The sequence below is a fragment of the Xenopus laevis genome, chromosome 2L, assembly GCF_017654675.1.
Source record: "Xenopus laevis strain J_2021 chromosome 2L, Xenopus_laevis_v10.1, whole genome shotgun sequence".
NCBI lineage: Eukaryota > Metazoa > Chordata > Amphibia > Anura > Pipidae > Xenopus > Xenopus laevis.
The window spans coordinates 27,131,844-27,143,585 of NC_054373.1; the positions used below are offsets into that span (position 1 = coordinate 27,131,844).

An 11,742-nucleotide genomic window follows, 5' to 3' on the forward strand; every position below is an offset into this window, starting at 1 on the left:
AATTCAAAGTAAAAAAAAAAAAAAATCGAATTTCAAGCTATTTTTGTGTACTTCGACTATCGAATAGGCCAAAATTAGATTTGAATTTGAAAAAAATTAGACTATTCGAATATTGAAATTTATCATGTACTGACTACTGACCATTTACCATCTGAAACCTGTCGAATTGCTGTTTTTTGTTTTTTTTTAATTTATATTTATTTTTATTTGCAGGCAAAAGAGACAGAGAAAAGAATTGTACACAAACATGGTTCTAGATTTGTAGTCACTGGGCATGTCCCAGCCTACAAAAATGTTAAGACACATAAAACTTTCACCTTGTCATCTGAACCGTACAATAAACAACAATAAACAGTTTTGTCGAATTGCTGTTTTAGTCTATGGGGGACCGCCTAGAACCTATTTGAAGTCATTTGGTGGACTTTGAAAAATCTAAGTTTTTTGGAGCAAATCCTTCAATCCAAATTCGATCAAATGCGCTAAAACTGTGATTCGAACGATTCGAATACAGCCTAAGCACCCGAAGTTAAAAACGTTGATTTTTTTAAAATAAATTTCGATTGGTCTTTTTTTATTCTACTTTCGAAGTTATGGGAGTTCAAAAGAACTCCCATTACTTCGAAATTCCACCTTTGATAAATCTGCCCCTAAATAAACCCAATAGCCTGGTTTTGCTTCCAATAAGGATTAATTATATCTTAGTTGGGATCAAGTACAAGCTACTGTTTTATTATTACAGAGTAAAAGTTAATCATTTTTAAAAATTAGGATTCTTTGGATGAAATGGAGTCTATGAGAGATGGCCTTCCCGTAATTCAGAGCTTTCTGAATAACGGGTTTCCGGATAATGGATCCCATACAAGTACTACATATATGTATAATTAATTGTCTGGAATGAGACAAATGCATGCTCCTGCATCTAGCGGGGGCTCGGTTATTTTTATATACAGGTATGGGATCGGTTATCTAGAAACCTGCTATCCAGAAAGTTTTGAATTACAGGAAGGCTGTCTCCCATAGACTCTTTTATAAGCAAATAATTCAGATTTTCAATATTGGTTTTCTCTGTAATAATAAAACAGTACCTTGTACTTGATCAACTAAGGTATAATTCATACTTATTAGAGGAAAACAATCCCATTGGGTGTATGTAATGTTTAAATTAAGTTTATGTAGACAATGTATTGTGATCCAAATTTTGGAAAAAACCTTTATCTGGAAAATCCCAGGTCCCAAGAATTCTGGATAACAGATCTCATACCTGTAGTAGGATTGTTCAAGCCATGGGCCTTTAGCAGTTGTTGAACTACGACATACAGACCATTTCAGTTGATGTGATATCTGTTAATGAATGGTCACGGGATTGTTAACACTAATCTAAAGTTACCATATTGCATTACAGTTGCCATTGATTTTCTATACTATTTACAGTACACCATGACCCAGGACCTGGGGTTGCCATCTAGATAGTATCTTACCAGCCTGGCCGCTGAAAATTAAGCTTGATGCCAATGTTATTAGTAGGGGGAAAAGTATGAAATAAGGCAGATATATATTTTTTCCAGCAAAAGGTGGCAACCCTACCCAGGGCAGATGCCTTCAGTACTGGACTTCTTAGAAACTGTCATGGCACTTGCAATGTTCTTTTTTAATTGCTGTGGCTATTATATAGACCTGATGGGAATAACTTTAGACTTGGGGCCTACAAGGGCCTGAGAACGCTTAGAAGTCCTTTGGTACAATGGCAAGCCAGTCTGACCCTAGTTGTACCTTCCTAAATGTGTGGGGTGTAAGGATGTCTGGTTTCATTGGTGGCATATATTCCATAGAGTTGTAGGCCAAAACAATGCTGTTTTATGGAAGGACAAAGGAGGGAATATATATTACTATAATAAGGGCAAGTATCCTTGTGACATTTAACTCCTTTTTGACACCACCTTTGCATAAAAACATGTAGTGAGCCTGAAATACAACATATGACACCCCTGAGTACCGATGTACATGCAATTAAGAAAAACTTCATATAAATATATATAAATATGATGCTGGTGATGTTCCTACTGGGCATTGTTTTACCTAGAGTAAACTTCTCCTCCCTTCCTCTCTCCTTCCACTAATATCATCCACCCCAGCAGCCTGGCATAGTACCTGCATGGCATACAGTGCCAGACATCTCATAGGAAACATCCAACCTTCCATGTCCAAAAACACCGGGGCAACCTTATCATTAGCAAAACAAGAACAGAACAATTGAAGGAAAAGAAAGCCAAGATTTGACACATGATAGGTAGATGTGAATATTACAGGCTCTTTCAGATAAGAGATGGGGCGACCCAAATGCAAAATTCCAGACATAACTATATTGATAGTCAGAAAGAACGACTAGAAATAAGTGTTTCCATTAAATACATGTAGGGAAATTCAGGGCCTCATCCCAGAGCAAATCAACTTGTTGTGACTGCTGAATTTAATAGACATATTAAAGAATGTGATATACAGTTTTTATATATACACACACACACACACACACACACAGGTATAGGATCCGTTATCCAAAAGACCCGTAGAAGCTCCGAATTACGGGAAGGCCGTCTCCCATAGCCTCCATTATAACCAAATAATCCACATTTTTTAAAACGATTTTCTTTTTATCTGTAATAATAAAACAGGTACCTTGTACTTGATTCAAACTAAGATATAATTAATCCTTATTGCAAGCAAAGCCAGCCTGTTGGATTTATTTAATGTTTCAATGATTTTCTAGTAAGCTTAAGGTATAAAGATCCAAATACCTGTACAGATATATATATATATATATAATACACAAAAGCCATGAATATCTTGTAAATTATATCGTTATAAATGGTGAGTTCTGATTTCATCAGTTATAAACAGTGAGTAGTGATGTTATTTCTGTCACATGACTCACTGAAACTTGTGTATTATAATAAATAAAGTACCCCTGTTGCAAAATATGACCTGAAACGTGTGTATTATAATAAATAAAGTACCCCCTTCAGCCCCGTGTTTTTATATGGTCATGAAAATCCTCGGTAACTTATGATATCCTTATAATTTACAAGAAGGGGTACTTTATTCACTTTATAAACCATTACAGCTACATATCCTGAATAATCAAAGATGGCTGCCTGGAAGCCCATTAGAAAACCACACAACTATACTTTACAGCTAGTTCTCCATTTTGTCCCACAACCATAATTTCCAATAAAAAACTACTAACAACCTCTGTGCAAGATTTATGTAAAAAAGAGTGATTTGTGTAAAAAAAAAATTAAAAGACAGACCAAAAAAAAAAAAAAAGGCAACCATTATTATATGACTATATCTATAAAGCAGTCATTACAGCTGTATCTAATGGTTTACTGATTCAACCTCTGATGAAGCTGCTTAATCATAAATGTGATTTATATATAAATTTAATATCTGTGTATAAAACTTGCTGTAATCCAATGGGCGCATGTAATTTGAAACACAAACAGTATAACCACAACAATCCCAAACACAGAAAGGGAACGTGGGACCCTTTTCACATGTAAGGGTTTTTATTGACTGTGTTCAAGCATTTGTTTCCCCCATTACTAATATGGATACTTATATATCTACAACATATACTGTGTATTGTATCTCAGTAATAAACAATAACATTGAATTCCCTGTTGCCTGTTGAAGAACTGGACATTGTAGGGATATCATAGAAAGCTGGGCATTGCCACTGCCTTGGATCTTCATTACACCTGCTGAAATTCTTCATAGACAAAATGTGCTGGACTGAACCGTACAGACCTCTGCCCAGTCATTAGAATTAACAGCACCCAGCCCATGCCCCGGCCTCACCAATCACTTGCACAGAGGAAACAGCACCCAGCACATGTATGTATAGATATATAAATATAGTATATAGCAGATATAGTACATAAGGAATAATGTGTCAGACTCTAGCAGATAAGTTCAAGAATGACAATGAGCAGCAATAAAATTAACAAAGTCTTAAAGTTACAGTAAATTCAACTGGGTTAAATCGAAGAAATGAACTTAATCAAGAAACTCTTTATAGAAGTCATATCCAATTTTAAAATGTCTTTTACTTATAAAGTCCGTTGCCCCCCTAAGTGAAGGGATCATATTATGGAAGCGCAAAGTGTCAACGTCTAGTTCAGCGGCAGCTACACAGGCATCATTTTTATTTCTCATTCATAAATAAGTAAATAATGGTAAATATTATGTATTGTCCCACATTAATCGGAATAGTTGGGAAGTGCTGCATTAGAGTACAGAGAGGATGAAACATATTTGGAACCTTGGGGCTAAAGGAGAAGCTTCATGCAGAATATCAGGCATTCTTACCTTAATTCTCTTTGGCAGAAGGGAAGGTATCACTGTGGCGTGTGGCAGTGAGGGAGAAAGTGCTCTGAGCAGCTGTGGGTGACTTGCCCTTTGCTTTTATGTGCCGGCCGGGGGTGGAGCCTCTTCCCTGCTGTAGGTGGTGGATGTGAAGGCAGCAGCAAGAAGGCAGGAACACTCACCCTGCTCTCAGAAATCTGTTTACCAGGGACCAAGTGAAAAAGAGAAAAAGTCATATGGGCTGCTGGAAAAAAAAAAGAATAAAATGCTTGGGGAGGAGGGACTCTGTCTGTGGAACAAAATATGTGCAAACTCCATCCAGGATTTCTAATGGCTCTCCATCTTTGCCCCAGGAATACTGTGCATGCGGGGGGTGCCTGCAATTTGCACTAGCCCCGAGACACTCTAACCATTCCCACACTGGAAGGATGGCAGCCATTTTATCCACATATCTCAAGTAGGAATAGTGAAGGCTGCGGCTCTTGCAGAATAAGGTGACATGCGGGGGTTAGTTACTAAAATCCAAATTTATCTAATTTTTTAAATAAAAAAACACCAAACTCCCATACCCCATATTTGTTATTAAAAAAACTTGATTTAATCACTTCAGGTAAAAACTCAATAAAATAGAGCAAAACCCCAAATTATACGATTTTTGTGTTTTTTTTCCCGAAAAGCCCAAATTTTTCAGATTTCAGCCCAGACCACAGAAACTTCAAAATAAGATAGTGGACCTCTGCCGTTGACTTATACACAACCTCGGCAGGTCTGAGATGGCGGATATGCAACATCGGGCTTTAATAAATCTCTCTAAAAAAAAAAACTTAAAAATTTGAGTTTTGCCCCATAGAGCCCGACCAGAGTTTAGTAAATAACACCTTAAAGTTCTCATACTTGTAATTGCCAAGAGGAGACAAAGCAGATACAATGAGTCAGGAACAGCCTGTAAAATAGCCTAAAAAAATATCCTAATCCTAAATATCCTTATAAACGTCGCTTAGTGATGTCATCAGTTATAAACAATGCTTAGTGATGTCATTTGTGTCACGTGATTCATTGATACTTGTGGAGCACCAGAAATAATGCACCATCTGTTGTAAAATATGTTGAGGATATTAGGCGTCTCCTTGGATGAGTTGTGAATATCCTGTAAATTAGATCCTTGTAAACGGTGCATAGTGATGGCATCAGTTACAATCAGCACTTAATGTTGTTCTGCTTCCGATAAGGATTAATTATATCATAGTTGGGATCAAGTACAAGGTACTGTTTTATTATTACAGAGAAAAAAGGAAATTATATTTAAAAATTGGGATTATTTGGATAAAATGGAGTCTATGGGAGCATTTCTGTGATTAGGAGCTTTCTGGATAATGTTTTTTCAAATAATGGACCCCATACCTGTATGATCACTGCATAGTGAGCTCACATGTGTCACTTGACTTATTGAAACCTGTGTGTTTTTAAAAAAAATGTATTTCTTGTTAAGAAATATAAAGATATAAGAAGTCACTTTGAAATCACTTCGGATCATCTGGGCCCAAAGGATCGTTATACAGGTATGGGATCCGTTATCCAAGAACTTGTTATCCAAAAAGTACAGAATTACGGAAAGGACATGTCCCATAGACTCCATTTTATCCAAATAATCCACATTTTTAAAAATGAATTCCTTTTTCTCTGTAATAATAAAAAAGTACATTGTACTTGCTCCCAATTAAGATATAATTAATCCTTATTGGAAGCAAAACCAGCCTTTTTGGTTTAATGTTTACATGATTTTTTAGTAGACTTAAGGTATGAAGATCCAAATTACAGAAAGACCCATTATCTGGAAAACCCCAGGTCCCAAGCATTCCAGATAACAGGTCCCATACTATCTGTCTATGATACCTATATTCATGTACAATCTTAGGAAGTTGTAACAAGATTTTTCTATTACAAACATTTGCCAAGAAAAAAAGTATGTGTCTCATGTCTTGGAGAAAACAAGTTTGGGGCTCATGGGGAAAAGGTTCTGGCAGATCATGAGCACAGCTTGGCAAATTTGGAATTTCGGGACTTTACCAGCGAAGCCAATAAAAATGTTACCTGATGCCAGTGTTATTAATAGGAAAGAAAGATAAGAGACAATAGAAGGCCTGCATTCTATTGCCAGAAAAGGGAGCAATCCTAAGCGTGATATAAATTTGTCATTTAAGATATACCCCTTCCCCCCAAACACTCATTGTTGTCTTTATATTTCTGTGACTTTACACTTCGCCTTTTGTTAGTGGTTCATGATATGTGCAGTGAGAATGGAGTGAGTTGAGAGGAATAAAATGGGAATGGATAATGCAAAGTCTCTTGTTAGAGCAACAAACCATAAAAAGGGAATAAATGGAGCTCAAATCTATTATATTGAGCAAAGTTGCAGGCTCTTTTACCTTCAGGTTCTGTTTTTCTGGAACATTTTGTATTATTTTAGGAACAGTTCAGTGTAAAAATAAAAACTGGGTAAATAGGCTGTGCAAAATAAAAAAAAATTCTAATATAGTTAGGCAAAAATGTAATGTATAAAGTGACTGGATGTCTAACATAATAGCCAGAACACTACTGCTTTTCAGCTCTCTAACTCTGCGTTAGTCAGCGAATTGAAGGGGGGGGGCACATGGGACATAACTGTTCAGAGTGAGTTTGCAATTGATCCTCAGCATTCAGCTCAGATTCAAAAGCAACAGATATGACCCATGTGCCCCCCTCCCCTCAAGTCTCTAATTGGTTACTGCCTGGGTAACCAGTCAGTGGAAACCAGGAGAGCTGAAAAGCAGGAAGTAGTGTTCTACTAGTAGTAGTGTATCCATATACCCAGTTTTTATTTTTACAATGAACAATTCCTTTAAAGGAGAAAGAAAGTCGTTTCACACTTGGGGGTGCCAAATGTTAGGCACCCCTAAGTGATTGTATTGACTTACCTGAAACCCTGGGCCAGGGTTATACCACTGAGCACCACGGAGCGATCCACTCCCGGCTTCTTCTTTCTTCAAATTTCCCGGGGCAGACGTTTTTTTAGTTCCGCTTTTCATGCTAATGCGCATGCACAGCTGCGAGAAGCAACAAGAAGCCAGAAGAGGATCGCTCAGTGGTGTTTGCTGGAGTAACCAGGGCCAATGCAGTTTTCTGCTGATAGGATCACAGGCCCGGGGTTTCAGGTAAGTAAATACAATCATTTGAGGGTGCCTAACATTTGGCACCCCAAGTGTGAAACGACATTCCTTCTCCTTTAAGAAAAATAAAGTTCCGGGTGGTGGGCGGGGAGAGCAGGCAGAAGAGCTCAACCTGAAGAGCCACCCGCAAATGGAGGTCGGTAAACCCGCGGGTCGTGCGGGTATCGGGATTCCCCGCACATCACTACAACCTGCGCGTATTATTTCTCTAGACTCCCCTGATACATCACCCTTTGTTCAACTCCAGAATCCCAGAATCACCAGCCAGTGACCATTTAGCTGTTACAAAAAATGACTTTATTAATTACGTGGCTAACTGAGGATGATGGGATTGGTTGTTCTGCCACACTGAGGCTGTATATTACTTTAGCACAAATAGCCATTGTTTTTCAGTGTAAAGCTCAGCCTATGTCATTAACTCACACACCAGGCTCATGAAAAGGATGGCCTTTAAGCTGTGAGAAATTTCTCCTTGGGACTTTACTTTTGTGGTTAAAAAAATAAATCTTTCCAGTAACAGAACACTCCTGAACACTTGGGTTATTGTACTGGGCAGGACCTCATAAAGGAATGCAAAGCCACACGCTGCCATGCAACTCCTATCAACTGCCAACTCCATGCACTCAGTGATAAAGCCACAGCAACTCCAAACACAAACGGCTTTCTTATAAATAAGCCTAATGGGTATGCACACATACATGTAGAAATATAATAGGGATATAGGCACACATACATATGTTGCCAGGGTCGGACTTTACCAGCGGGACACCGGGAAAAAACCCGGTGGGCCATCGGCTCTTGTGGGCCCTGCTGGCCCAGATCTGCTATTCGGAGGTTTCATAATGCCTCCCTTTGTCGGGCGGTCGCGGCAAAAACACAAACGCGCCGATGCAGCATGGGGGGGTTGGAGGGAAGCCCTGGGGCAGTAGCCCCGGTGGGCCCCGGGCCCCCCAGTTCGACCCTGTATGTTGTTGTATAGATACATATAACATACAGATAGATACATACACTAATATATGTGCTGACAGTTGCACAGATACACACACAGGCACACACAAACATACATGCAGAGATACATGCGCAGACAGTTCGACAGATACATAATGTACTTTCAAAGTGCAAAAGCAACAACAAACTACAGAGGAGAGAGGAGGTGTTGCAAAGGGACCCCAAAGGATATAATGTTGTTGTCTGACTTATTACCGTTTTTTAATTCTACCATTTACACACAAATTACTAAGTGTTGCAAGCACAGAACACTCCTTTTGGACAGACTGCAACAGACTAGGAGGAGGCATTGTTTGTTTGTTTGTTTCACCATTTTAGAGTCAGTGGTTAAGGTACCCTCAGGTAATCTGCAAAAAGCAGGTAATCTAATGGTTGTGGGTAGGACTTTGGGATGTGGGTCTTACCAATAGCAAGTTTCACTCCTTTACACATTTTTATAAACTTTTCCTGCCACCGTCCACTTCTGATGATGTCACTTCCAGTTTACCGCAACAGCACTTCCTGTTTCTTGTTGGTCAGTGTGTCATGGACTGGGTTGCAGATAAGGCAGTTGTAGGTTGGGTAGTGGCTAAAAAATGTGTGTTGCAGTTCCTCTTGAGCAGAGATCTTGCCCCTTAATGAAAAGTCAAACCCATTTTTTCCCCATGGAATTCAGGGCTGCCCCAGTGAAAAGGAAAGAGCAGACAGGTGCATATGGAGAAAGCAGAAGGTGAAGCTTTGTAAAATAGCTACTTAGTTGCCTGGAAATGTCTGAATCAAAAAACAAAGTCCTGAAGTGCCCAGGATTATTTCAAGGTTTAATGCAACTTCTAAAGCAACCCAACATGGCAGCTCAGACTACTATGTAGAAAGGCAAATAAAGAAGGGAAGTTCTGAGGTTTTGCACAAGTGGAGCTCAATGAAAGATTATCCCACATTTTCTCTGTATGGCAATAAACATATTGTATAATGATCACAGTGGATTTATAGTTGTGTGCGGTGGGGGGGGTATTGATTTCAGCAGACGGATCCCTGTGAAACACACGCAGGGTTATCCCTGTATTCTGTGCAGTTGAGGAAATGGGGAATCGCCTGATATTACACAAAAACCACATTTTTTACTTTTCCAGCAGAGAGGGGCCAACCCTGGAATGAATGGGCTGTAACTGTACAGTTAGTTTTTGTGTCGGGGGAGAAAATGCTAACAACGGGATCACCCGCAGGGGGAAAGCTTACACTGCTTCTTTAGCCTATGGGTGTTTTATGATAGATTATACTGTAAGTATCAAGGATGGGCAGCTGATTGCCCCCCAGATGTTGTTGAAATACAGCTCTCAACGTTCCAGCAATAGCGTGTGTCTAGCAAGAAGTTTTTTTGTTGATATTCCTTTTACACTGAGGCAGATGAGCTCACAATACAAAAATCACATTTCAGTCTCGTCAGTGTTTTTACGTGTTTCATTTAAAGGAAAACGATACCCCCGATACTTTTCTAGTAGTATGTGCCATTGGGTAAGCATAAATAGAAAATTGCCATTTTAAAAAAATAAGGGCCGCCCCCCTGGGATCGTACGATTCACTGTGCACACAAACAAACCAACAAACTATACTATTCTTAGGTCACATGAGCCAATTAACAGACAGAGTTGTGTCTTTTGCTTCAACACTTCTTCCTGTTACAGTTAAGGGCAAGTTAAACCTACCGAATTGCATTATAAGCCTATGGGGACCTTCCACAAGCATTTTCTAAGTTTTTGGCATCGAATAAAAATCCTTCGATCGATCACTGAATATCAATCAAATTGTTCGATTCGAACGATTTAACCGTTCGATCGAATGCTTATTTTAGCATTAATCCTACGAATTCGATATTCGAATTCGAAGGATTTCAATTCGATGGTCGAATTCGAGGGTTTTAACCTCGAATTTGACCCTTGATAAATACCTCCCTTAGAGTTGTAGTATTTCTGGTCAGGTGATCTCTGAGGCAGCACACAGACCATCACGAAATGGTGGTTCAAGGAAGAGATGTAAAAGGTCAATATTTACTTAAATATATAGACCAGTTTGGTAAGATTCTTTAATATGCCACTTAATATGATATGAACTATCTGTTGCTTAAGTATTTATTTTGGGGTATAGTTTTCCTTTAAATGCATAGACTAAGGGGTTGATTTCAGGGCTGTATATACCATCTGTAGGTACTCAAGGGCCCATGCCTACTGAGAACTCAGGTGCCTATATGGGAAAGAGCCCTGCCCATAAAAATAAATTCTCCTTGCTGCCACAGGATATTTGCCTATAGACCTGGAGGTGGAGGAGAAGGGATGGATAATGTCAGGGGGCAGGACAGATGATGTCAGAGGCAGAATGCGTGATGTCAGGGGCAGGGTAAGTGACAATTTGGGGTGGGTCTTTTGCATCAGGGGACGGGTTTATGACATAGCGAATGGTGATTGGTTGATCACCATGCCATTAACGTCAATGTCCTGTTTGGATTTTCTAATTTGGAAATCCGAACATCCACACAGCCCTTCTAGAAACTGGGCTGTCCAGGTGAGAACTGGATAGGTGGCATCCCTAGATGTGGTATGCATGTGTTACTCCCTGTGTATGAGCATTTGGGCTTGGGAGTGGGTCTGCTGGGGTACCTAGGGTGGCACCAGACAAAAATACAGAGCTGGTTGATTGTTAATTTAGTTCAGGGCTGTTACCAATAGCAACCAGAAAAATGATGCACTACTGCAGATGTATCCTTGGTGCTCATATTATATATATATATTATATAGTTTCTCACTACACCTATATTTTTAGTACCTGCATCATACTCACAGTTTCTCTCTACTTTGTTACCCTTGGTGCTGACCATCTACTCATGATTTCTTTTAACACCTGTATCCTTGGTGCCAGTGTCATCTTTATGGTTTCTCTCTCCACCCATATGCTTTTGCATTGAAAATCATAGCAAACATAGTCATTATTATGCAGATATTATGTAACATACTTTGCAATTGCTGTAAGCAAAGAGGTCATTTGCATGAACAAAATGCTCAATAATTTGCAGAAGCCATGTCTCAATTTCCCTTGTATATTCCCTTGTAAATTCTAAACTCCGTACTGTATAGTTTTCATGTTTTGTTTCCTAGTCTGATGGCATTTCCCAGTCTGTGTGTCAGGTCCTCTTAAG

The 11,742-nt window shown here is 39.1% G+C and overlaps 1 protein-coding gene across 4 annotated transcripts in view; it reads right to left on the bottom strand.

Annotated features, from left to right (window-relative positions):
- Nucleotides 1–4,554, bottom strand: part of col8a1.L (collagen, type VIII, alpha 1 L homeolog) — a 78,898-nt gene extending 74,344 nt beyond the window's left edge. For all 4 annotated transcript variants that reach the window (XM_018246003.2, XM_041581620.1, XM_018246001.2 and 1 more), the window contains exon 1: nucleotides 4,366–4,554. The gene's annotated coding sequence lies outside the window, so the exon portion shown is untranslated. The remainder of the gene's footprint in view (nucleotides 1–4,365) is intronic.
- Between the last annotated feature and the right edge of the window lie 7,188 nt (nucleotides 4,555–11,742).